Source organism: Benincasa hispida, chromosome 1 (genome assembly GCF_027475165.1).
Source record: "Benincasa hispida cultivar pf3 chromosome 1, pf3_genome.v1.1, whole genome shotgun sequence".
Classification (NCBI taxonomy): Eukaryota; Viridiplantae; Streptophyta; class Magnoliopsida; order Cucurbitales; family Cucurbitaceae; genus Benincasa; species Benincasa hispida.
In genome coordinates, this window is record NC_143478.1 from 51,023,104 (window position 1) to 51,038,757 (window position 15,654).

A 15,654-nucleotide genomic window follows, 5' to 3' on the forward strand; every position below is an offset into this window, starting at 1 on the left:
CTCGTCTTCAAAGACGTTCCATCGAGGTTTGACCTTAGGGACAAAGTTTGCACCTTCTGCCTCTTGTTGGGGATGATGCCCTAAAGTCTCGTGTCCTGTAGTTTGTAAACACATTTTGTACTGACAATTATGATGTATAATATATGATATTTACTTCACTTATTGACTTTGCAAATTGGATGTTTTATTTGCTTTACCATAAACCAATAAACTAAAATCCCTGGTTGTCATTTTGTAATTTAAGCATGTATGTGGTGACATACAAGTGGATCATGTCTTAAGTGATAACTAAAATGGTCTATAGTATATGGATATAGGAGGGAAACCTTATCTTGGTAATGCTATGGATGTGGCCTGTTTTTGGGAATGGTTACAAGTGTTGTGACTTGCCATAGATGGTCTGATCCTTATCATTCGTGTGGAGACATGCGATCGAGGGCGTCCTATACAAAGAGTTTGTATAAGACCTGACCACGAATCATTATATAACACCATTCATGACAGAGACTTCACTTCATTAGGATGACCATAGGTAACATGACCTCAATCATGAATGAGTTGGGAACTTCTGCCATTGAGGGCAGTCCTTTGATTTGCATAGGTGCGAGTGGCCAGGTTGCCGACTCAAACCTACCACTTTGAGGATTCGTCTAATTTGGAAGCTGGGAACTCAGTTACACAAGATGGAATTCACTCCTTCTTCGAAGCAGGGATAAGAAGATAGATTTCTCCTTTAAGGGCTGATTCTGGGGCTTGAACAATGTGGCGCCATACACTTTCTCATGGCCTGAGAGGTGTTCACATATAGTAAGACTATGTTGTATTGTTCATTAGAGGGATCAGTGGTACTTAAGGAGTAAGATGTAACTACAGGGGAAAAATGGTAAATTGACCTAGCTGTACTTACGAGCATCTGTGAAGGGTTCTCGTACTGATGATTGGTTATATCTAATGGATACAAAAATATATTTATGGTAAGGAGAGTTCAACTGTCAATCTTTAGTGGAATGTTTGGCAGTTAAAGGATGATGGATCTCATGGCTAAAAAGTTTAGTCAGCTATTCACGTACAATTGGAGCTTCAAGCCATAGGTCCATAAAGTCCACTTGGTAGCTTGGATTCAAGTTGGGAATCAGTTTTTAGGTCAGTTTGAAATGTTCAAATTGACAAGAGGTAATTGAACTGGTTAATTATATATGATATGATTGATTTTATATATGAGATACATTAATTTGGAGGAAATTTATATCTAGTAGAGGAGAAAACATTATGGTTGATATATGATATCAAACTATAGATTATGAATATAATATGATTATATTTATTATTTATTAATTTGGCCAATTATCCTTTCTCCGTAACCGTGTGTTAGTGGGGAGTTCCATTCAATTTTCATAATTGAAGAATAAAATGAAAATTGTTTTCATTTTGCAAAGATATTGAAAGGGACACGATTAATAGCTCACGGAGCGTTTTGCATTCGATCGCTTAGTAATTCAGAGCCTATACGATAGCTTGTGTTTACTGCCGAATCGCTTACACGAACACACATCTACTAGACGATCGCTTACCTTTTCCTAAACGTTCACTTAGCGCCTGAGCTTTACTAAATGATCGTATAGACGATCACTTAGCTTTTCCTACATGATCGTGTACTTCGCCTAAACGATCAAGCACCCTGTCTACACGTTAGACACTGCTTTCTCCCACTTCCTTGATCGTTGTATACGATCTCTTTTCCTTCTCCCCTCTACCAAATCCGAACAGAGCCCACTCTTTGAATTCTCACTACGAGAATACTAAGGGTTCCAAGTGGTAGTATCATCCCCATCTTTTTCGTCTGTTCGTGTGGAGTTGTTCATGGTAAATGACCGAGGTATTGCTGAATGATAGCTCGATGTTCCAGCGAGAGCGAAAGCTTCCGTTCGTGGAGAGAGCGAGATTTCAAGTGAAGAGAGTCTTCAACTGGTAAGTTTACTCGTTCTCTTGTTTATTTATCTCTAAGCATGCCGGTAATTTAGTAGTTTGATGCATATCTATATGAGTGAATGTAAATGTGGTATTCTGTCACAATGCTTTTGGAAAGATTCGCTTCTGCTCAGACGTACTCTTGTATAAGAGTTCCTTCACGTCTAACATTGGAAAGTGGAAGAAAAAGAAGGGTGGTAAGGGGAAGGTGCCTGCTAACCAACCATCTGTCGTCCAGCGGAATAGGCGTTCGGCGCCGGTTGACAAGGGAAAGTATTTCCACTACAACCAAGACAGACACTGGAAGAGGAATTTTCCTCGCTGGTTGAAGGAAAAAAAGGCGGCCAAGGCTAAGGTCAAGGCGAACAAAGGTAAATATGATTTACTGGTGTTAGAAACTTGTTTAGTGGAGATGATTCTGCCTGGATTATTGATTCGGGCGCCACTAATCATGTTTGTTCTTCTTTTTCAGGGGATTAGATCCCCGTGGCAGTTGGAGGCTAGTGAGATGACAATACGAGTAGGCACCGGTACGTCGTCTCAATTGTGGGAGTGAGAGGAATCCAGTTGACTTTACAGAATAGATTTCTTATTTTAAAAGATGGATTTGTAGTTCCTGAGTTGAAAATGAACTTAATTTCTATAAATTGCTTGTTACAATGTAAATATACTCTTCAGTTTAATGTAGATAAAGTGTTTATTCATAAATCTGTATAGTAAAACTGGAAAATAACTTATATGTGCTGAGGTCATTAGCATTAAGTTCCCTTCATAACATAGAGATGTTTAAAATTGTTGTAACTCAAAATAAACGTCAACGTGTTTCTCCAAAAGAAAATGCCCAACACGTTTATAAAGTGGATCATGTTCGAGTAAATAGTCAAAATGATATATAGTATATGAATGAGGTTGGGTGCCTTATTGTGGTAACACTATTGGATGCCGGCCACTCTGTAGTTGTTACAAGGAATTGTAAAGTACTGCAGACGATGTGATCCTAATTCATACATGTTATGACATGAGGAGTAGGGGCGTCTTATGCAATGCATTTGTACAAGATCGGACCATGAAATTAGTCACTCTTACTTTATAACGCTGTTTATTATTTAAGACTGACTATTTCAAAGCGATGACCTGGGTAACCTGACCTTAATCCTGAACTAACTATGAACTCCTGTTTATTGGAATTATCCTTAGATTTGCCTAGGTGAGGGTTGGTTCAACAGTGCCGGGTCAATAAACCTCCATTTCGGGGGTCAGACCGGGTAGATAGTTGGGGACATAGGGTGCAAGATGGAATTCACTTCTACCCGCTTTTAGGGATAGTAGAGAGGTTATTTCCTTAAGTGCTAACTTCGGTTCTTGAACAAGGGGCCCCACCCTCTCATTGACCCGAGAGGGACTCGATTTCTTAATCGGATCACAAATCAATTGTTCATCAGAGTATCAGTGGGACTTAAGGAACAAGAGGTAATCTCGGGGGTAAAACAAACATTTGACCCAACCGTTATTACGAACAACCTGTGAAGGGTTAACTTACTAATCATGGTTATATTGAGTGGACATAATATATCTACAATGAGGGAAGTGCAACTATGAGCTTTAGTGGAATGACCCATTATTTAATGAATGGGGGTTAATTCGGTGTAAAGAGTTTTAGCTAATTAATCTCAGATCGTTGGAGTCCATGATCTGTTGGTCCATGAGGTCCCCTTACTAGCTTGTAAATGGATTAGCTTTAGAGTAACGTGATAAGTTAATTTGAAATGTTCAAATTAGAATTAAGGGAATTAGTAATTATATGAGATATAATTATGCATTTAATTTTGGAATTAAACGGAATTTGAAAATGAATTAATATTTAAATATGATTTAAATATTAAATTCATGAAGGTGTATTTTGTGTAAAACTAATTCAATATTTGATATTAAATTAATTAGAATTAATTAATTATTTATTATTAATTTTATTAGAAAATTAATTTGTGAAATTAATTTTGTAAAATCAATAAAGTTATAAAATTTAAAAACTAAATTGATTTTGGAAATCAATTTATAAAACAAAATTAAAATTATAAAACACAAAAAAATTGGAAAATCAAAAGTTGGAAAACTCCACTCATCTTCTCAAGTAGCTCACTCAAAAACCACTTATTCTTACTTCAATTCTCCAAGCATGAGCTGCACCTCATGCAGGCTTCTCCATTGCATGATAGTCCTGCAATAAATAGAGAAGATCGAAGTGGAAATCGAGCATGCATCAGTTGAATTTTTGTTGAAAATTTGATTTGAAGAAGGTGCTCTTCAAGTGGGTTCAACAATGTGTTTCTTCTCCAAATTTCCTTCATTTAAGCTTATTTTGTGTCCCACAACTCAATCTAAAGCTCCAAGAGAATTGTAGAGAATATCTTGAGGTGGTTCACAATAAGATTTAGAGAAGATTTGTAGTTGAGAATCGTGATTCAAGGTGTTCTTCAAAGGTATGTCATGAAACCCACTTTGTATTTTATGAACATGCTTAGATTCAAAGCCAAAATTAATGAATTAGAATGCTTATTGATCCTTGTTGCTTCTGTTGCATGTTTCCTAACTTTAACATTTCTGGTCTTGTACTATTAGCGAGATATATAAGTGCACCAATTGCATTAAGATATGGTACTTCAGGACCAAGAAGTTCTTCATTATCTTCTCGAGATTGGAATATATCTTTCTTTATATCCAATGAACGGACTTTTGTGTGAATAGATGTGCTTTGTCCATATAAAATCTTTTCAAAATTTTTCCTGTATAAGTTGACTGATGAATAAATATTTCATTTGCTAAATGCTTAATTTGCAATCCAAGGCAAAATTTTGTCTTTTCGAGATCTTTCATCTCAAATTCTTTCTTAAGATATTCTATTGCCTTTGAAAACTCTTCAGAAATTCCAATTATATTCAAGTCATCAACGTATATAGTTATAATAGCAAATCCTGATTATGATTTCTTTATAAAAACACACGGACATATTAGATTCTTTTGATATCCTTCTTTCAATAAATATCCACTCAGGCGATTGTACCACATCCGTCTTGATTGTTTTAACCCATATAGTGATCTCTGTAACTTTATTGAATTTCATTCTTGGTAATTTGATGTATATGTTTCAGATATCTTAAATACTTCTGGGATTCTCATATAAATATCATTATCAAGAGATCCATATAAATATGTTGTGACTATATCCATAAGATGCATATTCAGACTTTTATACATAGTCAAGCCAATTAAATATCTTAATATAATTACATCCACCACCGGAGAATACGTCTCCTCAAAATCAATACCAGATCTTTGTGAAAAACCTTGTGCAATTAGTCTTGCTTTATATCTTATGACCTCATTATTTTCATTTCTTTTCTTCATAAATACCCATTTGTATCCCACAGGTTTAACACCTTCTGGTGTTCAGATACAGGTCTAAAAACCCGACATTTTGAAAGTGAGTTTAATTCTGCTTCGATTGCTTCTTTCCACCGAAACCAATATTTTCTATGTCGACATTCTTCAATAGATTTTGATTTAGGATCCTCATTTTTAGATATAATATCAAGAGTAACATCATACACAAAAATGTTGTCAATAATTACATTAGTTTGATTCTATCTTTTTCCTGACATGACATAGTTTATTGAAATCTCATTATTATCTTTAGGTATTTCACCTTCCTCATTAGTCATGTCAAGGATTTTTTTTATGGGTATTTACATCCTCAACCAAGTCTTCTTGTCTATTAATTATTTTTCTTTTTCCGAGGATTTTTATCTTTGGAACCCACTGGTCTACCACACTTCTAGCTTGTTTCAGACTCATTAGTGACAACTTGTTGTGTTGGGATATCAATTTTTGATGGAACATTTGCAGCTGGTATATGTGACTTAGTTACTTTCTTTGCATCTATAAATGCATCTGGTAATTGATTTGCTATTTTGAAAATGAATTATTTTCTGAATTCCAAGTTCACATTGATCTATACGGGGATCTAAATGAGAAAATAACGATGCATACCATGTAATTTCTTTTTTCAAAATTCTTAATTCCTTCCCCTAATGTTGGAAAATTTGTCTAATTAAATGACAATCAGCAAATCGTGTAGTAAATACATCATCCATCAGAGGCTCAAGATATAATTGATGGAGAATCATATTCAACACATATTCCTAACCTCATTTGAGGATCCATCTTAGTGCGTTGTGGTGGAGCAATTGGAACATATATTGCACATCCAAAAATTCTCAAATGGAAAATATTTTGCTCATGGCCATAAGCTAATTGTAATGCCGAGTACTTATGATAAGATACTGGCCTAATGTGTACAAGTGACGCTGCATGCAAAATAGCATGTCTACATACAAATGAAGGAAGCTTAGCTCTCATAAGTAATGGTCTTGAAATTAATTGCAAACATTTTATAAATGATTATGCTAAACCATTTTGTGTATGAACATGAGCTACAAGATGTTCAACACTTATCTCAATTGACATACAATAATGATCAAAAGCTTGAGATGTAAATTCACCAACATTACCAAGATGAATGATCTTAATTGTATAATCAGGAAATTGTGCTCTTAACTTATTGGGTGAAAATTTAACTTTAAAAAATAAGAGGGAAATAATCTTTGGTTGGAGAATCTCACATTCGAAAATTTTGATTTGGAAGCCTTCCTTATGTACTCCAATCTTGAGTTTTGGGTTTGGGGCCCAAGGGGTACCCATGTTTTGGAGGGAATGAGGAGATAGACCAATGTGGGTTCGATGGTCAACCTACACACGCACCGCCATTCGTCCGGTCGGGCGAGGTGCGGGTGTGTGTGATTGTTAATTTTAATAAAAATATTTTTTTTATTATTTTTTATTTTTTTAAACTGGAAAAAACAAAAGAAAAATCCTCCCCGTTTGCGCATGCCCGCGCAAGTGCGATTCGTCTGCGCAAGTGCGATTCATCAGTGCATGTTCTGAGGTTCACCGCCTATTTCGCTACCTACCATTCCACGCTAAAGGTCTATAAAAGGCGTGGCCTTCAGCAATTCAAAAAACACAATTTTTTTTTCATTCACTCCATTCCAATTTTCCTCTCTTAACTCTTCCATTTTAGTTTTCCGAGCAGTGGGTTAGAAAGGGTGTGTGTTCTGGTTGGTAATGGTGCATTTTCAATCAGGTTTCTTTGGCTGTTTTATCCTAGGGACGATGTGGCATTTTTCAGACATGCTTGCACACTTGGGCAGAGATGCGAAACGTCTTACAGAGAGCGAGCTCCGCGACTCAGCCTATAACGAGTTTCTGTTTTGCAGGTTTTTTCTCTTTGCTTGACCGCTGTGCCTTGACCGTTTGCTATTCGTCGTTCTTGGGATCCTCCCGTTTCCAACATAACTTAATTATTTGAGCAAGTAATCTTGCAAATGCAAGGTTTCGACTTGATAATAAGCACACGTGTAACCATCTGCTAGATGCATCTATTAATACCAAAAATATCTAAATGGTTCACTTGGTGGGTTAATAGGTCCACATATATCACCATGGATTTATTCTAGAAATGTAGGTGATTCAGTCCCCACTTTAGCTGGTGATGGTCTAATTATCAATTTTCCTTGAGAGCAAGTATCACATGATAATTCATTAAATTGAGTAATCTTCTAGCTCTTCAATGGGTGTCCATTTGAATTCTCAATAATTCTCCTCATCATTATAGATTCTGGATGACCCAATCGGTCATTTCAAACTGTAAATATGTCTAGATTCATGAACTTTAGGTTCATTGTTGCTATGTTTCAATTACTCATATATTAGTATAATACAATCCAGAAGATAAAGCAAGTAACTCTTCTCGTATATGTTTTTCATTTGAGACAGTGGATATGATATATAGATTTTCCACATTATTCTTACTAGCAGTCTAAATATAATAACCATTGCAATGTATCTTTAAAACCAAGTAGATTTATCTTTGATTGACTAGAGAACAATGCATTGTCAATTATAAATTTTGTTCCTCTAGGCAAAGTAATATTTGTTTTTCCAAATCCTTCAATCAAGTTTGCAAAACCTGATATTGTATTGACTTTATCTTCCAGCATTGTCAGTTTGGAAAAATATTTTTTATTTATAAGTATTGCATGTGCAGTTGTACTGTTTGCCAGACATAGATCTTCTTTACTCATTTTTTAGTCACTCAATATATAAAAATGATTCATGTCTTTTCATTAAAAGAAAATAATTACAACAAGACAAACAACATTTGGAATATACAAAGGTTAACATCTATTAAGAGAAGAAAAAGAATATGGAGATGAAAAAAAAATTAAACCTAGATATTTTCAAAGTCAAAGGAAACACTTGATGTTCCATCAATTCTGCTGATTTTCTCTTCAGAAGATTCAAAAAAGTCTGCCACATCCAAATTTTTCATATGAGATGGGTCAAATATGTCATGATCTTGATATGCAAAATTTCTCTTTTTCTTTCAAGGAGGCTTGATATAAGTCAATTAAGTGTTTTGACGTACGACAGGTACGTGACCAATGTCTAGTCATTTCGCATCGGAAGCATTTATTTTCAACACTCTTTTTATCTTGTGGAGCTTTTCTTTTATGATCATCATTTTGTGTGGTTCTTTTGAAATTTGAATGATTAGAACGACCACCACTAAAATAATATTTTTTTCTTCTTCTGCCCCGGTCGCGACCTCGACCATGACCATGATCTTGACCACGATTATTAAAATTCGTAGTATTTACTTTAGGAAATATTGTTGTTTCAGTTGGTCGAGATTCATGACTTTTCATCCACAATTTAAACTTTTCATTCACTTCAAGGAATGTTGTTGCTCTAGTTGGCTGAGATTCATATTTTTTTTTAATCAATAATTTTTTATTTCATTTAGCCACGAGAAGACATCAAACGAGTGCAAACTATTTTTAAAATATTTCTCTCGATATTGCTATTGCAAGGGCATATCCGAAATGTAGAAAAATGTCTTCTCTAACATATTGATTTAAAATTTTGGAGTCTCAAGCCCATCCATTTACGACGAGCTTTTGAAAAAAAATTGTTTTCTAATGATCATATTTTCATGGTATCTAGGTGTATTTTGGCATCAAACATTAATGACAAATAATTATTACAATTAATATCAATTACTACAAATTCTAATTTTTTTTAATATTTTTCATAGTAACACTATTAGAAAATATTATATTTATATTATAAATTTAATATATATCAAATATGTAAAACAACATTTAATTTATTAACTATAACAAAGAGGAAAAAACCGACATACCTTTAGCGGAGAAAACGACAGGAGCTTGTGCTGATAACATGTTGTGAATTTGCGGGGAAAAAACGAGGCACAACGAGAACAAGAATATTAATAAATATAATACTAAAATAAATATATAAACAAATAAAATAAAATAATGATAAATAAATAAAATAATAGAAAATAGGAAATTTCTTAAAAAATCTCCACTTTCTCCAAAATTGGTGGAGTTTCAACTAATGTATCTCAACAAAATCCACAAATGACCACTTATTTATAAGTTATTTTGGCAAGTAGGAAGTGGCACAATTGGACACTATGCATAGGTGATTGAATGACATATAGCCAACACATGTGATAATGAGAAAATGACACTTGGCATTGGACACTAAGCATGAGACTAATGGACATCTATTATTTTTCATATACTTTTTTATTATTTTGTTTTTTCTTGAAGGTTTTTTTAATTATTATTTTGTTAGTACAACCATTTGGAGCAAAAAAATCGAATCCATGGAGGTATGTTTATGTTAGTTAGGTTCAATTTGACATTTTATTATTGAGTATAGTTCAACTACATGAGGTATGTTTCATACTAAAAAATATAAAATCCATCAAATAGAATATAGTTCAACGGTAATTAACATTTACTATCTCATTTAATTGAGCTCGAAATTTTAAATCTTCTTACTATTACTTGTTGTACTTGAAAAAAAAAAAAAGACATGCTATGTTTTAAATGATTTGAATAGTAACACGTTTTCATTAATATCAGTGATTTTTCATTTTCTTGTCTTCCTATATTTTTCTCAACTTATTTAGGAAGAATTATATCAAAATTTTTTAGGCAACTTTGGGTAGGATTTTGGTAGGACGAATAGTTCTATTAGATGATTTTAAATTGAAACAAGTGAAATATTTATAAATCATTGGTGGAGTTATAAATTGATTTACTAATGAAAATTTAGAGTTTAAATCGATATAATTATTAATTTAAGGTTTTGATTGATACACAACTTTAAAGTTTGGTGATATTTGATTATTTTCTTTATAAAATATCTAATAGGTTTGTAAACTTTCAATTTTTTTCTAGTAGGTTGTTGATTTTTTTTTTAATTCACTTACCTATTAGGCATAAATTTGACATTATTTTTTTCTAACACTTTGATCGGATCGAGGTTGAGAGTTTTTGGACTCGTAAATCTAGGACTACTTGATAGAACATGGAATCGTTTTCCAACTCTCAGTACCGGGTACACCTCAGCAAAATGGTGTAGCGAAGAGGAGAAATAGAACCTTGTTGAACATGGTTCGTTCAATGATGAGTTACGCTTCCATACTGGACTCGTTTTGAGGTTTCGTAGTGGAAATTACGGTATACATACTCAACTGTGTTCCCTCCATGAGTGTTGCGAGAACACCTTTAGAGTTGTGGGACGGGCGTAAAGCTAGTGTACGTCACTTCTGCATTTGGGGTTGCCCTACACATGTGCTTGAGGAAAATCCCAAGAAGTTGGAACCACGGTCGAGGTTATGCCTCTTTGTAGGCTACCCCAAAGGTACACGGGGGGTTATTTTTATGATCCGTCGGAAAATAGGGTGTTTGTTTCCACGAATGCTACTTTTCTGGAGGAGGAACATATCCGAGTACAGTCCACGAAGTAAAGTCGCGTTGCGTGAGCTTTCCAATGAAACTACTGAAACTTCAACAAGAGTTATTGAAGAGCCTGCTTCGTCAGCAAGAGTTGTTGATGGTAGTTCATTTAGTAGGTTGGTTCCACCTCAAGAGTTGAGGGAACTCGACGCAGTGGGAGGGTTACGAACCCACCCGTTCGCTATCTGGGTTTCATGGAAATCCTTGCTATAGTAGCAGATGGCGATATTGAGGATCCATTGTCTTATCATAAGGCAATGGTGGATGTAGACCGGGATGAATGGGTCAAGTCCATGGACCTCGAGATGGAGTCGATGTACTAACTCAGTATGGGATCTTGTAGATCAGCCTGATGGGGTAAGACTATAGGCTGTAAATGGATCTACAAGCGCAAACGGGGTGCTGATGGGAAGATGCAGACCTTCAAGGCTCGACTCGTGGCAAAGAGTTATACCCAGGTAGAGAGAGTCGACTATGAGGAGACTTTCTCGCCTGTTACCATATTAAAGTCTATCCACATCCTCCTGTCCATTGCAGCTTATTATAATTATGAGATCTGGCAAATAGAAGTCAAGACGGCCTTTCTGAATAACAATCTCAAGGAGACCATTTACAAGATGCAACCCGAGGGATTCATAACCCTAGGTCAAGAGTAAAAGGTTTGCAAGCTGAATGGGTCCATTTATGGGCTGAAACAGACGTCTAGATCTTGGAACATACGGTTTGATATTGCGATCAAATCGTATGGCTTTGACCAGAACGTTGATGAATCTTGTGTCTACAAGAAGATCATCAACACTTCAGTAGTATTCTTGGTGTTGTATGTAGACGATATACTACTCATTGAGAATGATGTAGGTCTACTGATTGCAGTTAAGAACTTACTAGCGACCTAATTCCAAATGACAGATTTGGGAAAGGCTCAGTTTGTTTTGAGTATACAGATCTTTCAGGATCGTAAGAACAAAGTCCTAGCACTGTCTCAAGCACCGTACATTGATAAGATGTTGCTCAAGTATTCGATGCAGGACTCCAAGAGGGGCCTACTGCCATTTAGGCATAGAGTCACTTTGTCTAAGGACATATGTCCTAAGACACCTCAAGAGGTTGAGGAGATGAGACAGGTCCCATATGCGTTTGTCGTTGGAAGTTTGATGTATGCAATGATCTGTACTCATCCAAACATCTGCTACGCTGTGGGCATAACCAGTAAGTATCAGTCTAACCTAGGCCAGGGTCACTAGACAGCAGTGAGGAACATACTCAAGTATCTTTGGAGAATGAGGGATTACATGCTCGTGTACGGATCTAGGGATTTGATCCTTACTGGATACACGGATTTTGACTTTCAGACTGATAAGGACTCTCGCAAGTCCATGTCAGAGTCACTCTTTACTCTTAACGGAGGAGTTGTATGTAGCGAAGCACTAAGCAGGGGTGCATCGCCGACTCCACTATGGAGGCAGAGTACGTAGCGGCTTGTAAAGCTGCTAAGGAGGCCTTCTAGTTCAGGAAGTTCTTGATAGAACTGGAAGTTGTTCCAGATATGTCTAGGCCCATTATCCTCTAATGTGATAATAGTGGGGCAGTGCAAACTCCAAGGAGCCTCGGAGTCAATGGAGCGACAAACACATAGAGCGGAAGTATCATCTGATCTGCGAGATAGTGCATCGAGGGGACGTGATCGTCACGAAGATCGCTTCGGAGCACAATGTTGCTGACCCGTTTACGAAGGCTCTCACGACTACAGTGTTTGAGGGTCACCTTCAGAACATGGGTCTACAAGATCGCCCGCGGTTGGACTAGGGCAAGTGGGAGATTTTTTTGTACTGGGCTTTTATGCCTTAGTTTATTGTTTTGTACTAGTTTTTGTACACCCCACTTTGCTTTAGGACAAGTGGGAGATTGTTGGAGTTGATATCCTAAAGTCTCGTGTCCTGTAGTTTGTAAACAGTTTGTACGAATGCTTGTAATGTATAATATATGATATTTACTTCACATCTTATTTTTGCTCAGTTGTTTGTTTTATTTGCTTTATCACAAACCAATAAACCTAAAATCCCTGGTTATCTGAATGTAACTTAAACATGTATGTACTGACATACAAGTTGATCATGTCTTAAGTGATAATCAAAATGGTTTGTAGTATATGGATATAGGAGGGAAACCATCCTGGTAATGCTACGGATGTGACCTGCTTTGTGGAATGGTCACAAGTGTTGTAACTTGTCACAGATGGTCTGATCTTGATCATTCATGTAGGGGACATGCGAGCGGGGGCATCCTATACAAAGAGTTTGTATAAGACCTTACCACAAAGTGTTAACATCTCATTATATGACATCGTTTATGACAGAGAATTCACTTCACTAGGATGACCATAGGTAACATGACCTCAATCCTGAGTGAGTTGGGAACTCCTGCCATTGAGAGCAGTCCTTTGATTTGTATTGGTGTAGTGGCTAGGTCGCTGACTCAAACTACCACTTTGGGGATTTGTTTGATTTGGGAGCTGGAAACTCAGCTACACAAGATGGAATTCACTCCTTCCCCTAAGTAGGGGCAAGTAGATAGATAGCTCCCTTAAGGGTTGATTCCTGCTCGATCGTTTAGTCTCTCGCTAAATCTTTTACATGATCACTTAGTAAATCTCACTAGATCGTTTAGTAAATCTCACTATACACGATCATTTAGTCTCTCGATTTACACGATCATTTCTCGTTAGAGGGCTATCGTGTAGTCTCTTGTGAGCAAAACGATTAGTAATGCAACTAATGAAGCGATCTCTTAACAAAATGAAAACTCTTTTCATTTTATCCTTCAGTTATGAAAACTGAACATAACCTCCTACTTTCACGATTAATGGAGAAAATAACCAACCACGATTACCATATAATTGTTTAATTATAAATAAATATAATAACTAATTTATCATATTATATTTATAACTTATAGTTTTAATATAACATCATATGTAATATTTAAACCATAGTTCTTTTCTCCTTTATTTAATATAAATCATATTTATAACAATTCCTCTAATTAATATATCTCATACATCATATCAATTATATCACATATAATTGAATCAATTTAATTATATCATATATAATCAAATTCCCTCTTGTTAATTTGAACACTTCAAACTTACCCAAAAACTGATTCTCAACTTGAATCCATTGAGCTACCAAGGGGACCTTATGGACCTGTAGCTTGAAGCTCGAACAGTACGTGAATAACTGACTAAACTCTTTAATCACGAAATCCACCATCTGTTAACTGTCGGACACTCCACTAAAGACCGACTGTTATACTCTTCTTACTACAGATATATTTCTGTGTCCATTGGATATAACCAATCAATAGTATGATAAACCTTCATAAATCGCTTGTAAGTACAGCTAGGCCAATTTACCATTTTGCCCCTGTAGTTACATCTAACTCCTCAAGTACCACCGATTTCTCTAATGAATAATACATCATAGTACTACTATGAGTGAACACCTCTCGAGCCATGAGAAAGTGTGTGGCGCCACATCGTTCAAGCCCCAGAATCAGCCCTTAAGGAAGTAATCTATCTACTTACCCCTGCTTTGGGGAAGGAGTGAATTCCATCTTGTGTAGTTGAGTTCCCAACTCCTCAATCAGATGAATCCCCAAAGTGGTAGGTTTGGGTCTGAAATCTGGCCACTCACACCCATGCAAATCAAAGGACCACCCTTATAGGAAGAAGTTCCCAAATCAAAAAGGATTTAGGTCATGTTACCTATGGTTATTCTAGTGAAATGAAAATCTCTGTCATGAATAGCGTTATATAATGAGACTAAACATTTCGTGTCTAGTCTTATACAAACTCTTTTGTATAGGACACCTCCGCTCACATGTCTTCACATGAATGATCAGGATCAGACCATCTATAGCACTTTACAACACTTATAGAATCCATAAAGCGGGTTGTATCCGTAGTGTCACCAGGATAAGGTTTCCCTCTTTTATCCTTATGCTACAGACCATTTAGGTTATCACTTAAGGCATGATCCACTTGTATGTCTCCACATACATGCTTAAGTTACAACGATAACTAGGGATCTTAGTTTATTGGTTTGTGGGTAATGCAACTAAAAAATCTCATATTTCATAGACAATAGTGAAAAAAATATCACATATTATTACATCACAAGCATTTGTTCATACAGGGTTTTACAAACTACAGGACCCTACGAGATTTAGGGTATCAACCCCAACAGCCTAAGGGTTGTATCTATTCTAGCCTCAGTCTTTGACTTGAGCATTTCGTCGGTTTCCAACTCAGTGCTCTAACGGCTCTAATCTCCACCCTTTATTGGCTTCGATCTTAGTACACGGCTTGAGGGTTCGATCGGTTTCAGCCTCAGTCTTTGGCTTGAGCATTCTGTCGGTTTTCAACTCAGTGCTCTAGCGGCTCTGATCATCGCCTCTTTATTGGCTTCGATCTTAGTACACGACCTAAGGGTTCCATCGATTCCAGCCTCAGTCTTTGACTTAAGCATTCTGTAGGTTTCCAACTCAGTGCTCTAATGGCTTTGATCTCCACCCATTATTGGCTTCCATCTTAGTATGCAGCCTAAGGATTCCGTTGGTCCCAGCCTCAGTCTTTGACTTGAGCACTTTGTTGGTTTCCAACTAAGTGCTTTAACGGCTCTGATCTCCGCCCTTTATTTATTTATTTATTATTATTATTACTGTAAGACCT